Genomic DNA, 16,095 nt, shown 5'->3' on the forward strand with positions numbered 1-16,095 from the left:
GATGAGTCTCTAAATGATTAATTGGAAGGAGGTCAGTGACCCTTATCATATATATCATATATGATATCATATATCAAAAAAGCTTTCACACATATAGTATGCTCTATAGCTTCATAGAAATCTGGGGGGGGGACTGAAGTTAGGAAAGTTGAATTCTGAGACAGTGGCAGGTTCTGCTTTATTAAAGCAAGGAACTGGCCACATAATTTCAAAGATAAACAACAGAAGGAAGATAAATCAATTAAGGTTACTTACTTTCTCAGGACAGAAATGAATTTTTTTTTCTGTTTTTATTTTATTTGATGAGGTTTTTTAATTGAGTTTTAGAAATTGCTTCCTCAATACCTTCTAAAAAGTGAAAAAATGTTAATTCAGCCTGGTTATATAAGAACAGGCATAGAGACAAGGAATGGACTTGTGGGTAAGGGCTGGAGTAGGTGACTTTGTTGAACCTGAAGAAAATGTGACAAAAAAATTAGCCTGGAAAATTCTTTCCAATTAGAAATAACTCAGGTCTATTCTAAATCCCATTTTATGAAAGCAGGCTAAAACAGCTTTGTATTTTAGCATGAGGTTTATAATCACCATTAAAAGAGGAAAAGGCAGAAAGTGAAAAACAAAGTAGGAATCAAAACATTATTAGTTATTTGTAATTTTTTTAATTAAAGCTTTTTATTTTCAAAACATATGCATGGATAATTTTTCAACATTTACTGTTACAAAATCTTTGTGTTATTTGGAACTGTGCTCAAAAAGTTATCAAACTGTGCATACCCTTTGATCCAGCAGTGTTTCTACTGGGCTTATACCCCAAAGAGATACTAAAGAAGGGAAAGGGACCTGTATGTGCCAAAATGTTTGTGGCAGCCCTGTTTGTAGTGGCTAGAAGCTGGAAAATGAAAGGATGTCCATCAATTGGAGAATGGTTGAGTAAATTGTGGTATATGAATGTTATGGAATATTATTGTTCTGTAAGGAATGACCAGCAGGATGAATACAGAGAGGACTGGCGAGACTTACATGAACTGATGCTGAGTGAAATGAGCAGAACCAGGAGATCATTATATACCTCAACAACGATACTGTTTGAGGATGTATTCTGATGGAAGTGGACCTCTTCGATAAAGAGAGCCTTAATTGATCAAAGATGGACAGAAGCAGCTACACCCAGAGAAAGAACACTGGGAAATGAATATAAACTGCTTGCATTTTTGTTTTTCTTCCCGGGTTATTTATACCTTCTGAATTCAATTCTCCCTGTGCAACAAGAAAACTGTTCGGTTCTGCACACATATATTGTATCTAGGATATACTGCAACCCATTCAACATGTAAAGGACTCTTGCCATCTGGGGGAAGAGGTGGAGGGAGGGAGGGGAAAAATCGGAACAGAAGTGAATGCAAGGGATAATGCTGTAAAAAATTACCCTGGCATGCATTCTATCAATAAAAAGTTATTTAAAAAAATCTTTGTGTTCCTCCCTTCCTCCACTCCCTCTCCCAGATGGCAAGTAATCCAATATATGTTAAACATGGTAGAAATATATGCATACATATTTATAGAATTATCTTGCTGCACAAGAAAAATCAAGTCAAAATGGGAAAAAAAATGAGAAAGAAAATAAAATGCAAGCAAACAATAATAAAAAGTGAAAATGCTATGTTGTGAATAACACTCAGTCCCACAATCCTCTCTCTAGGTGTAGATGGCTTTCTTCATCACAACGTCATTGGAACTGGTCTGAATCAGCAACTTGTTGAAGAGAGCCACATTCATCAGAATTGATTATCATATAATCATCTTGTTGTGTACAATGATCTCCTAGTTCAACTCATTTCACTTAGGATCAGTTCATGCAAGTCTCTCCAGGCCTTTTTGAATTCATCCTGCTGATTGTTTCTAAAATAATAATAATATTCCATAATATTCATATACCATAACATATTTAGTCATTCTCCAGCTGATGGGCATCCACTAAGTTTACAATTCCTGCCTCTACAAAAAAGGCTGCCACAAATATTTTTGCACATGTGGGTCCCTTTCCCTCCTTTAAGATCTCTTTGTGATATAAGCCCAGTAGAAACATTGCTGCATCAAAGAATATGCATGGTTTGATAACTCTTTGGGCATAATTTCAAATTGTTCTCCATCATGGTTGGATCCATTCACAATTCCACCAACAATGTATTAGTGTTCCAATTTTCCCACATCCCCTATAACATTTGTCTTTATCTTTTCATGTCTCTGAGAGGTGTATAGTGGTATCTCTGAGTTGTCTTAATTTGCAATAGTGATTTAGAGCACCTTTTCATATGACTGGAAAAGAAATATTATTAATTATGAGAATAAAACTTCATTGTTTTTTTTTAATAGCTTTTTATTTACAAGTTATATGCATGGCTAATTTTACAGCATTGACAATTGCCAAACCTTTTGTTCCAATTTTTCCCCTCCTTCCCCCCACCCCCTTCCCTAAATGGCAGGATGACCAGTAGATGTTAAATATATTAAAGTATAAATTAGATACACAATAAGTATACATGACCAAACCGTTATTTTGCTGTCAAAAAGAGTTGGACTCTGAAATATTATACAATTAGCCTGTGAAGGAAATCCAAAATGCAGGCAGACAAAAATATAGGGATTGGAAATTCAATGTAATGGTTCTTAGTCATCTCCCAGAGTTCTTTCACTCTGGTTCAGTTCATTACTGCTCCATTGGAACTGATTTGATTCAAATCATCCATCAGAATTGATCATCATATAGTATTGTTGTTGAAGTATATAATGATCTTCTGGTCCTGCTCATTTCACTCAGCTTTAGTTCATGTAAGTCTCTTCAGCCCTTCTGAAATCATCCTGCTGGTCATTTCTTACAGAACAATAATATCCCATAATATTCATATACCACAATTTATTCAGCCATTCTCCAATTGATGGACATCTACTTAGTTTCCAGTTTCTGGCCACTACAAAGAGGGCTGTCACAAAAATTTGTGCATATACAAATTCCTTTCCCTTCTTTATGATCTCTTTGGGATATAAGCTCAGTAGAAATACTGCTGCATCAAAGGGTATGCATAGTTTGATAACTTTTTGAGCATAGTTCCAAATTGCTCTCCAGAATGGTTGGATGTATTCACAATTCCACCAACAATGTATTAGTGTCCCTGTTTTCCTACATCCCCTCCAAAATTCTGCATTATCTTTCCCTGTCATTCTAGCCAGTCTGACAGGTATGTAGTGATATCTCAAGGTTGTCTTAATTTGCATTTCTCTGATTAATAATGACTTGGAGCATCTTTTCATATGGCTAGAAATAATTTCAATTTCTTCATCTCAGGGTTGTCTGTTCATATCTTTTGACCATTTATCAATTGGAAAATAAAACTTCATTGTTAATCTAATATTCAAGTAGATATTGAGATCATTACAAAAAAAAATAAACAAGTAGGGAAGATTTGTACTAAACCTTCAAAGAAAGAAAGAAAAAATGAGATAAATAAAGGAAGGAAAGAAGAAAGGAAGGAAGGAAGGAAGGAGGGAAAGAAGGAAGGAGAAGGAAGGAAGGAAGGAAGGAAGGAAGGAAGGAAGGAAGGAAGGAAGGAAGGAAGGAAGGAAGGAAAGAAGGAAGGAAGGAAAGAAAAATCAAGAAAAATAAGATTTTCAAAATCAGATTTTGAAAGATAAAAATAAACTGGGAAGAAAAATAAAAATGCAAGCAGTCCACATTCATTTCCCAGTGTTCTTTCTCTGGGTGTAGCTTTTTCTGTTCATCACTGATCAATTGGAATTGAATTGGATCTTCTCATTGCTGAAGATATCCACTTCCATCAAAATTGATCCTTATATGGTATTGTTGTTGAAGTGTATAATTATCTCCTGGTTCTGCTCATTTCACTTAGCATCAATTCATGTAAGTCTCTCCAAGCCTCTCTGTATTCATCCTGCTTGTCATTTCTTACAGAACAATAATGTTCCATAACATTCACATACTACAATTTACCCAGGCATTCTCCCATTGATGGGCATCCATTCAGTTTCCAATTTCTTACCACTGCAACAAGAGCTGCTACAAATATTTTGCACATATACTTCCCTTTCCCTTCTTTAATATCACTTTGGGATATAAACCCCGTAGTAACACTGCTGAATCAAAAGTAATGTACCGTTTGATAACTTTTTGAAGAACTCATGTCCTTTTCACTCCCCTCCCCAGAACCCTTCATTGTACCACCTAAAAGACTGTCCTGAATCACTAATAACAAGGATAATAATGGGGGGGGGGAAGGGAGAAAGCAACCCTTAGTTATTACTTACTGTCTAGAAAACTGGCAAAAATGATGAAAAATAACAAAGTCAATAATAGCATTGGAGAAAGATAGGCACAATTCACTAGTTCATTAAACTGTGAATTGATCCAAACATTCTACAAAGCAATATGGTATTATCCAAAGAGATTGGAGAAAATGTCCATATCATTTAACTGATAAAACCTTTTTTAAAAACATATACTACCTCAAGAGCAAATGGCAAAAATGCAGAACATTTTGCAATGGAAAAGAGATAAAACATTTTGATTCCTCTTCAAATCATGGCATATTGAATATAAACAATATTATTGTGTTATAAGAAATGGTACATATGAACAATATCCAGAATCACAGGAAAATTTTTATAAACTGGCACAAATTGTAATAAGCAGAATTAGGAAAAAAATTGTACATAATAACTACAATAATCTAAATAGAAATATAGAAATAACAGCCACAAAACTTTACAAACTAAATATCATTAAATTATAATGTGTAAGATTCTTCTCAAAGAACATTTGAGAAAACACTTCCCTGTGATTCTTTTTGAATTTTGATGACCATCAGGTTAGAATATCAAATATATCATCAAATTTTTTTTCAACATTTTATTAAGTTCATGGATCTTTTCCTTTTCTTCCATTTTTTCCTTACTTACTAAAAGGGATGGTTTTCTTGGAGGTATTGGGAAGGTTATAAATAATAGGAAATATAGCTGAAATAAAACCAAGATAAAAACAAAACTTTTGTTTTAAATTCTGCTTGAACATAATTTTTGCTGGTGAAAATTATTTTACTCTCTTAATAGGTAGAATCTATTCTCTTTGCTTCTGTCTTATTTTCATTATGTTTAGTCACACCACAAAATCCACATTAAAGTCTATTTTTATTCAACATGAACTTTATACAAGTGTGGCTAAAGCATATTAATATATGGCTCCTTTCATTCCCTGAAATAGCTACTCTTGACTGGAAAAAAAAAATCTTCTTTCTTACTTTCCTTCAAATCATAAAAATTCAAATAGATTTTGATGGAGATTTGTGGATGAAATATACCAGGAACTCTATTCCCTACATTGTTATTTTTGTTTTATTGTATTTAGTGTCAAAGAAACAGACCCATCAAGCTTTTCAAGGCCTGGGGTACTGAATTAGGGATCTGATAACAAGACTGAAGCTTCCTGTCAACAGTAATGTAGAAACAGAATGATCTAATCTATCTCCATTTATCTGCCAATCAGAAACTTACCTCTGGCAAAATTCACCAGAAACCTTAGATAGTTGAAGTCCGTTTGAGCATTTATTTTCCAAAGAAGAAACGAAGAAAAGCAATGATTTCGAAAGTTGTTTGTACAGCAATCACTACTTGTAAAAAAAGGTCTGAGATATTTTCTCTAGTTACAGAAGAATTTTATTTCTACAAAGTCAAATATATTTTACATTTACTCTCTTAGATTAAGACTTTTTTTTTTTCTCTTAATAGTCAGGGGACTTTTGAGAAACCAACCAGCCAACACATATAACACACACACACACACACACACACACACACACACACACACACACGACTTAGTTCTCTATATATTTGAAAAATGAGACTTTTATCAGAAACACTTGCAGTAAGTATCCCCAGCTTTCTCCTTTCTTTCTAAACTGGCTTACATTTGTTTTGTTTTTTTCAAAAGCCTCTTTAATTTTACTATGATTAGGGCACTGGCCTATAGACCTCTTCATCATCAGCAGCTCTGGTGTTTTTGAGGCTTCTAACCCAGAGACACCAAAATGGCCTGGAAGATCAGCAGGGAAGGCTTGTCAGTAAGGTAAGGCCCTGGGAAACCAGCATAATAGCGTTATGGGCCAGAACTCGAAATCTGCTTCCAGAGAATCATTATAAATTACAGAAGAGAACATCACATTATAGAATTAAGTATGGGCAGTGGTGGAGATGGCAGCTTCCAGAGGCCTTGTTCACAGGAGTTCTCTTTGTTGATTCTAAGGAAGGAATCTGTTGCTTTAGCACACTAGATCCTAAAGCCATAGTGAGGCAGGACCACTCCTAACAGTTCCAGGGCAGAAATGATTGCTTGTGATCAGATCCCTAGAAGGATTTCTGAAAATATCTGCGCAAAATCCCTGAAGCTTGGATCAGTGCACCTGCCACCCTGGAAACAGAGCCTTATTTTAACAAAAAGCTAAAAGCGGAGTAATGGGCTTAGGAAAATAAGCAAACAACAGAAAATGTTGTTGAGTTGACCATAGAAAGATAATATGGTGACAAGGAAGATGAAAAAACACAAACTCAGAAGAAAAGTCAAAGATCCTCCATCCAAGTTTCCAAGAAAAATCAGAATTTGCCTCAAGATGTGGAAGAGCTCAAAAGGGATTTTGAAAATCAAGTAAGAGAAATAGAGGGAAAATTATGAAAAGATTTGAGAGCGATCCAAGGAAAATAAAAAAGCTAATGAAGAGAATAATGCCTTAAAAAGCAAAAGTGGCCAAATGGGAAAAGAATGCAAAAGTTCACTGAGGAAAATAATTCTTTTTTCCCTTTTAAAGATATATTCTATATTTGTCATGTTGTGTGAAGGAAAAAAAAAAAAAAAACAAGAAACTAAACAAGTAAACAAACAAAAAAAAATATTATGCTGTGATTCACATTCAGTTTCCATACTTCTCTCTGGATGTGGATGGCATTTTCCATCCCATGTCACTACAATCTCTATTATTAATAAGTTGGCAACAAAGTGAGAAAGAGAAGGCTTATATACAAGCAACTCAAGCAATTCACAAATGTTCTTTCAAGAACATTCTCTCTATTCTTGACTTTGCCATACCAGTTCTATTATGCCTTTATAGAAGCTCATTGTTTTTTTTATCCTCACTAGATACTTATGATATCTTTTATTTTATTTTACTTTTTATTATTATAGCTTTTTATTAACAGAACATATGCATGGGTAATTTTTCAATGGAAAATAATTCTTTAAAAATTATAATTGAACAAATGAAAGCTAATGACTATGAGAAATCAAGATACAATAAAGCAAAACTAAAACATGAAAAAGAGAAAAATGGAAAATATCCCATTGATAAAAAATAACTGACCTAGAAAATAAGTATGCATTGAATGTGAAGGGATAATATGAAATTAAAGGGTGAGAGAGGAATGTAGTGGGAGAAAGGGAAAAGAAGTGAATAGTATAAATTATCTTCCATTAAAAAAAAAAAGAGTCAAGGAAGAGCTTTTTCATTGGAGGGGAAGAGAAGGAAGAGAGGATGAGTGAGTGAACTTCACTCACATCAGAATTGACTTAAAGAGGAAATAGCATAATCAATATATATATATATATAAATCTATTTTATCCTCCAGAAAAATAGAAGGGGAATGGTATATGGGAAGAAGAGTTGATAAAAGAGAGGGCATATTGAGGAAAAAAAGTTCTCAATATTAAAACATTTTTGAGGAGGGACAGAGTGAAAGGAGAGAGAATAAATGGGGGAAAATACAATTAACAATAGTAATTGTAAAAACAAAAATTCAAAGCAAGTTTCTTTGATAAGATCTTATTGCTCAAACATAAAGGGAACTTAGTCAATTTCATTAAAAAATAAATTTATAAAAAGTTTTTGATAAATGATAAAATAATTGACCTATGACAAATAAAACAAATCATGCACATCATATTTCTTTCTTTCTTTTTTTTTAATTTAGTTTTTTTAAAATAGCTTTTTATTTACAAGTTATATGCATGGATAATTTTTACAGCATTGACAATTGCCAAACCTTTTGTTCCAATTTTTCCCCTCCTTCCCCCACCCCTTCCCCAAATGGCAGGTTGACCAATAAATGTTAAATACGTTAAAGTATAAATTAAATACAAAATAAGTATACAAGACCAAACAGTTAATTTGCTGTACAAAAAGAATCAGACTCTGAAATATTGTATAATTAGCCTGTGAAGGAAATCAAAAATGCAGGCGGGCAAAAATATAGGGATTGGGAATTCATTGTAATGGTTCTTAGTCATTTCCCAGAGTTCTTTCACTGGGTGTAGCTGGTTCAATTCATTGTTGCTCCATTGGAACTGATTTGGTTCATCTCATTGCTGAAGATGGCCAGGTCCATCAGAATTGATCATCATATAGTATTGTTGCTGAAGTATATAATGATCTCCTGGTCCCTGCACATCATATTTCAAGAAATTGTTAAGGAAAAAATTCCTGATATTCTAGAACTAGAGAGTAAAATTGAAATCGAAAAAATCCACTGATCATTTCCTGAAAGAAATCCAAAAACAAAAACTTCCCATAATATTCTAGCCAAATTCTGGAAATTCTAGGTCAAAGAAAAAATATTACAAGCATCCAAAAAAGAAGCAATTCAAGTATAGTAGAGCCAAAGTCAGGATTACACAAGATTTAGGAGCTTCTACATTAAGGGAATGGAGGCTTGAAATATGATGTTCTGGAAAGCAATGGAGCTAGGATTGCAATTAAGAATCACTTAGATTATCATATTTATTTACATAATGTTGAGCAAAATAGCTCCTAATTATTGCTCTAATTTCCTCTTCATTGATGGAAAGTTCACCCTTTTCATTTTTGATACTAGCAATTTGATTTTCTTTTTTACTTTTTCTAATCAAATTAATGAAAGTGATTTTTTTTCATAAAACCAAATCTTAGTTTTGTTTATGAAGTTCAATGGTTTTATTGCTTTCAATTTTAATAATCTCCCCTTTTAAATTAATAATTTCTATTTTAAGATTTAAGTGGGAAAATTTTAATGTTTTCTTTTTCTAGTTTTTTAATTGCATGCCCAAATCACTGATCTTCTCTTTCTCTATTTTATTCATGAAAACATGAATAAAGCATCTAGAGATATAATATTTCCCTGAAGAACTGCTTTGATTGCATCCCATGAATTTGGTATATTGTCTCATTATTGTCATTCTCTTGAATGATAAGGGATTGTTTCTGTGATTTGCTGTTTGACTCATTAATTCTTTAGGATTATATTATTTAATTTCCAATTAATTTTGGATCTATTTTTCCTGGCCCTTTATTACATGTAATTTTTATTGCAAAGTGGTTTGGAAAAGATGCGTTTGCTATTTTGGCATTTCTGCATTTGATTTTGAGATTTTTATGCCCTAATATATGGTCAATTTTAGTGAAGGTTTTATGGACTGCCAAGACAAAAAGTGTATTCCTTTCTCTCTTCATTCAATTTTCTCCAAAAGTCTATCATACTTATGTTTTATATCACTCTAATTAACTTCTTAACTATTTTCTTATTTATTTTGTGGTTCAATGTATCTTGTTCTAATAGCATAAGTTTGGAATTACCCTATTATAGTTTTCCTGTCTATTTTATTTTATTTTTTTCTTAACTTCTATAGGAATTTGGATGTTCTACCACTTGATGCATATATGTTTAATATTGATATTACTTTATTGTCTATGGTATTCTTTAGCAAGATGTTGTTTCCTTCTTTATCTCTTTTAATTAGATTTATTATTTTCTTTTGTATGATCTGAGATCAGTATCACTACCATGTTTTTTTTTTTTTTCTTCAATTGATGCACAATAGATTCTGCTTGTCTTTTTTTGTTGCTCTGTATGTATCACTTTGTTTTAAATGTGTTTCTTGTAAACAACATATTGTAGGATTCTGATGTTTAATCCAGTCTCCTATTCATTTCCATTTTATAGGAGAGTTCATACTATTTGTATTCACAGTTAAAATTCCTAACTCTGTATTTCCTGCCATCTTATTGTCCCCAATTTATAGTTTTCTTTTTCCTTTCCCATTTTCCCTCCTCCCCTGTAATTTGTTTCTGACTACTACTACCCTCAAACAGCTCTCCCCTTTTACAGTCCTCTTCTCTTTCTAAAGCCTTCCCTCTTCTACTTCTGTTCTCCCTTCTAATAGTCTCCTTTCCTTACCTCTTTCCCCTCCTATTTCCCCATACGGTGAAACAAGTTTCTCTGTGAAGTTAATATGTCTGATATTCTCTTTTTCAGTCAAATCTGATGAGAGTAAGATTCATACAATGCTCACCCCGTTCCCTTCTTTTCCTCAATTTTAATAGGTCTTTTTTGTCTCTTCATCTGATGTAATTTACCCATTTTACCTCACCTTCTTCTTCTTCCATTACAATCTGCTTTCCACTGCTACTTTTTTTATATCTTCACAATAAAGTCAAATTAAATCTAAACCCTCTAAGTATAGTCCTAAAAAAGATACAATTCTCAGGAATTACACATATCATTGTCCCATGTAGGAACAATAACATTAACTTTAAAAAAAAAGTTTTTTTCTTCTCTCTTTATTTTCTTATGCTTCTCTTGAGTTCTGTATTTGAAGATCAAATTTTCTATTTATTTCTTTTTTTTTCATAAAAAGAATTTAAAATCTCTTTCATTGAATAGCTATTTTTCCCCTGAAATACAATGCTTAATTTTGCTGGATCATTGATTCTTGGCTGCAGTCCAAACTCCTTTATCTTAGGGAATATTAATCCAGGCCCTGCAAATCCATTAAAATGAAAACTACTGGGTCCTGAATAATCATGATTGTAGATCCTCAAAATCTGAATCTGGCTGCTTGCAGTATTTTCTCCTTGATCTGATAATTCTGAAATTTAGCTACAATATTTATTGGAGCTTTCATTTTGGGGTCCCTTTTTGGAAGTGATTAGTAGATTCTTTTTTTCTAGTGAATTTATTTATTCTCAATACACATTGCTTTATGAATTATGTTGGGGGAGAAAAATCAGAGCAAATGGGAAAAATATAGGAAAGATTTAAAAAACAGAAAAATAAGTGAATATAATATATGTTTATTTGCTTTCAATCTCCATAGTTCTCTCTCTGGATACAGAAGGCATTTTCTGTCTAAAGTTTATTGGGATTGCCTTGGATCACTGAAATGCTGAGAACAAGTCTTTCATAGTTGATCATTGAGCAATCTTGCTGTTATTGTGTATAATGTATTCCTGATCCTGCTTGTTTCATTCAGCATCAATTCATGTGAATCTTTCCAGACTATCTAAAATCAGCTTGTTCAACAGTTTTATAGAGCAATAACATACCATTATCTTCATATACCATAACTTGTTTAGCCATTCCCCAACTAAAGTACACTTATTTTCAAACTTTTGGATATCACAAAAAAAGAGCTACTACAAACATGTTTTTACATATGTGTGATGACCACATATTTTAAAATCAGCCAGAGTCAGGAATTCAGGTTAAGGGAAAATCCTCCATCTTTATTCTTTGTGGGAGGTAAAAGGGGATGGTGATAGGAATGTGAGCAGCCGCAACATGAACCTGGCCAGCAGTCTCTCTGCCTCTCTCTCTCTCCATCCACCCAAATCATCTCTACATTATTTCCTATAAAACACATCAAAACTTGCACAAAGAGTGGGCAGGGCCATTCTTTCTCCAAGCATATATTAAGAGTATCGTCCAATTGCTATTTAGCCTCATGTGCTTGGGACCTCAGTGCATCAACTTGAGCTTCAGCCCATTACACATATGTGATCCTTTTCTCCCTTTAATGATTTCCTTGGGATACATACCCAGTAATGGCACTGGTGCATCAAAAAGTATGAATAGTTTTATAGCCCTTTGAGTATAATTCCAAATTGCTCCCCAGAATGGTTAGACCATTTCACAACTCCTTGGTGGATTCTTTCAATGGTTACTTTGCCCTCTGATTCTAGGACATCAGGGCAGTTTTCCTTGATGATTTTTTTTTTTTTTTTTTTTGGAAAATGCTGTTTAGTTTCTTTTTTCATAGTGGTTTTCAGATAGTGCAATCATTCTTCTATTGTCTCTTTGGGATCTGTTTTCTAGGTCAGTTGTTTTTCTGATGAGGTATTTTACATTTTCTTCTATCTTTTTTTTTTTTTTTTTGGCTTTTTTGATGGATTTTTGATGTCTAACTGAGTCATTTACTTTCCCTAATTTTTAATAAATTATTTTCTACAATTAGATTTTGTTATCTCCTATTGCTAATTTAACTTTTAAATGAGTTATTTTGTTTATCAGATTTTTTTTTTTTTTCTGTTTCATAAATTCTGTTTTTCAAGGAGTGGTTTTCTTTTTCCATTTCACTAAAACTATTTTTAAGGAGTAGTTTTCTTCAATTTCTGTGTTTTCTTTTCCAAAGCTGTCCTTTTCTTTCCCCATTTTTTTTCTAATTCTCTTTTAAGATTCTTTCTGAATTCTTGCACTATAACCTTTTTACTTGGAGACCAATTAATATGATCCTTTGAGGCATCATCTTGAGATATTTTTTTTCATTTAGTGTCCTCAGGGTTTGAAGTCTGTTCTTCCTTGTCTTTATAATAGGTATTTATGGTCAAAACTCTTTTTGTTTTTTGTTTTTGCTCATTTTAAAAGATTGAGGTCTGATCTTAGAGCAAAGGGGAAATTGTCCCAAGCTTCTTCTACAGGTGACAGTGACTTCACAATGCCCTAAGGCCAGTGTGCCACTTCTTTGCCATGCTTAGTGGGCATAGCCAAGTCCTGCTTGTTATGCTGGGGTTCAGGGCTCACTATTTGCCTTCTGTAGTTGCACTGGTGGTCTCACAACTAGTCTGCTGATCCATTGGCTTCTGACTCAGGACAGAATAGCTATATTTTGGCTAAGAGCTTCCCACTAGAGTCCCCTTGGTGTGGGAAGTCCTCTCCTCTCGGGACCTTCCTGTACTGTGCCTTTTCTGGGCCAAGTCACCCTGCCCCTCAGCCTGATTGAGACAGACCTTTCCTGAAGTTCTTCCAAAACATATTCTGCAGGAAATTTTTTTCAACCAAAATATTTGAGGGTTCTGTCACTCCAAAACCCATTCAGAGACTTGATCTGGTGTTGATCTGAGGGAAGCCAGGAAGAGTTCAGACAAAGACATGTCTATTCTCTGCCATTTTGGCTCCATTCCTCTTTCTATATATATTAAACTAATTAATTAGTTTGTTTAAAAAAATCTCAATAGTATGAACTTTTTCCAGGCCCTCAAAATATTGATGTGTAGTCTTTGGCATTTGAGAAATCTCTACTTGGCACTCTTAGTTTTGTTTTCACAGGAACATACTTATTTTAAAAATAATAGGTGTATGAGAATACTGAACATCTGTTTTCTATTGAAGGTGAAGGTTTCTGAGGAAGCATTAATAGTGAAATGTTACCTAGTACTTTGCATCTCCTGTGATAGGAAGAACTAAAGAGGAAACCAGCAGAACAATTTGATTGATTATGTTTCCCCCTTTTCCTTGAATCTTACTGATGATTTGAAATTGATTTGTTAGCTGGAGCATTTATGGTAAGAACATAATTATACATGGTTGATTGAGAAAGGTGCAGAGCAATGAAGTATTCTGATGGATGTGACTGAAGAAGCCAAACGTAGAGAAAAATGAAGTATTTCTTTGAGTTTTTTTTAAAAGATTATAATACTAATCAAATAATTCAATCTTGACTCTTCACAATTTTATTACATTTAGGATAGCTAGTATATTTGCTTTCTTCAGTATATTAAGGATGATTTTTTTTTTTAGTTTATTCCCCAATTATTTAGAGTGCTATGCAAGCCATGAAAAAAAAAAGAAAGAAAGAAAAAAAGTCCTTCCAGCCATTATCAGTCACTTTAAATATATAAAACTTTGGTTACAAGGAGACTCAGTTGGCAAATTATAATGACAGGTATAAAAATATCATAAATAGTGCAAAAAGAAAATGCAAATCTAATAACATCTTTCTAGTAGGTTCATCATTAAAGTATTGAACGACTAACTGGGTTGTTACTCTTTGTTTCAAAAAGTCAATATGTATAGGAAGTTTCCTGAGTCAAAGAATGGTCATAAATACTGAAGTTCTTGAAGTCAAAAAGGATAGCAAGATTAAAAAAAAATAATAATAATTCTGTACATCATTGTGTGATATATACTTCTTAACAAATGGAAGAAGAAGTTTCCAAGGTCACATGGACAAGGGGTGATAGCAATCAGAGGAAAGATATTTAATCAAGACAATACATCACTGACATCATAATCAGAAGTAAATTTGGCATGAATTTTATTATGAAATGAAAATTGTTGAGTGAAAATTATTTTGGTACAGCAGTCATGAAAGACTTTTTTAATATTCCTAAAATATGTGACTTACTAATTTTGATCCTACTCTTCCCTAGGAATTTTATTCATTCCAAGTAAGATGGTTTCTGAACTCTGGGTAATGTTTTTTGTAAATTCTGTTCTTGCTACAAATTATCAGTAGATATATCCCTTTTGTATAAGCTAATTCATGTCAGTTGGTTGAATACTAATGGAAGACACAGTGTAAGGGAATGCAGAAGCTTCAGTTTTAGGAACTGTAAGCCCTTATATTTGTCCCAGGACCCTGAGTGAGCAAATAGTCAGCTGCTCTCAGGGGTACCAATCTACCATTGAAAGTGGGATTTGGGAGAGTTATAAAACAGCTCCTAATTCCCTGCATAAATCAGATTAAAGAAAAAGAATTATGAAAATATTAATGGAATCAAAGCCAAGTATTCATATTATTATCACTTATATGATTTTGACCATGCACTTATGTTTACCTATATTATACACACACACACACACACACACACACACACACACACACTCATGCACACTCACATATACACGCACACACACAAGAAACTCAATATTCATTATTTATTAGAAATTTAAAATCAGAAAACAAATTTAAGCTAAAGCTTTATCACTGAGAAGTATTTTCGTCATGTGATTCAGCACATAGATTCCCAAATTATATCATCACATTTTGGTTTGTGTTCTTAGTGTGTCTTTAGCTGTTTAGAATTAGACCTTATTAAGGTCTAATTCTTAGTCTTACTAAGTAATTCTGTGATTGAGACTAAGGATATAAAGGAAGATACTCATCGATCATCTAACATCTTTAAAAAAGAAGATTATTTGGAGCACAGAAAATTTATCATCAAGGATAATTTCACTTGGGAACAGATCCAGGGTCAATTTGATACCACCTTATCAGTCAAGTATAGAAGAAGTATACTTGAAACAAGGTTACTTACAACAAGGTGTTAACTTAGTGGAATTGATGAGATGGTGGTTCTTTAGTATACATATACTTAGTACTCAGCATGGTGATGTAATGGTTCTCTAGTTCACACATAATCCCTATGTTGTAATGATAAAATTGTAATAGGGTATTTAAGGGCTGAGAAGGACTGGAAATGGGACATTCCATTTTTGACCATCCTCCTGGTGGCTCTCTTACCTCCTGCACTAAGATCAAGGCTGGTCCCAAGGTCCTCTAGAAAGCAACCCCAAACATTACAGATATCAATAGTGAATGTCTACTTTTCCAAACCACTTATTTTCACATACTTTATCAATCTGATCCATTACCAAATGAAGTCACATCTACCTTCATAAAATCTCTCTGTGGACATACCTTTCTCTCTATTGCTATAATCAGCATCCTTGTTCAGGCATTCAGCACTTCTCGCTTTAACTACTGCATCTGTCTTTTAATTGGTATGCTCATTCTTCACTCAGTTACCAAGACCATTTTTCTAAAGTATTAAGTATGTCCATGTCACCCACCTAATTTAGTTAAAGTCCAGTTATTCCTCATTATTTACAGGATCAAATGCAACATCCTTTGCTTAACATTTAAAGCTCTATTATTTTGTTACTTCCTACCATTCTAGTTACCCTATGTTTCCATTCTTTCCGCATAGTGTAGCTACATTGTCCTAATTG

The sequence above is a fragment of the Antechinus flavipes genome, chromosome 2, assembly GCF_016432865.1.
Source record: "Antechinus flavipes isolate AdamAnt ecotype Samford, QLD, Australia chromosome 2, AdamAnt_v2, whole genome shotgun sequence".
Lineage (NCBI taxonomy): Eukaryota > Metazoa > Chordata > Mammalia > Dasyuromorphia > Dasyuridae > Antechinus > Antechinus flavipes.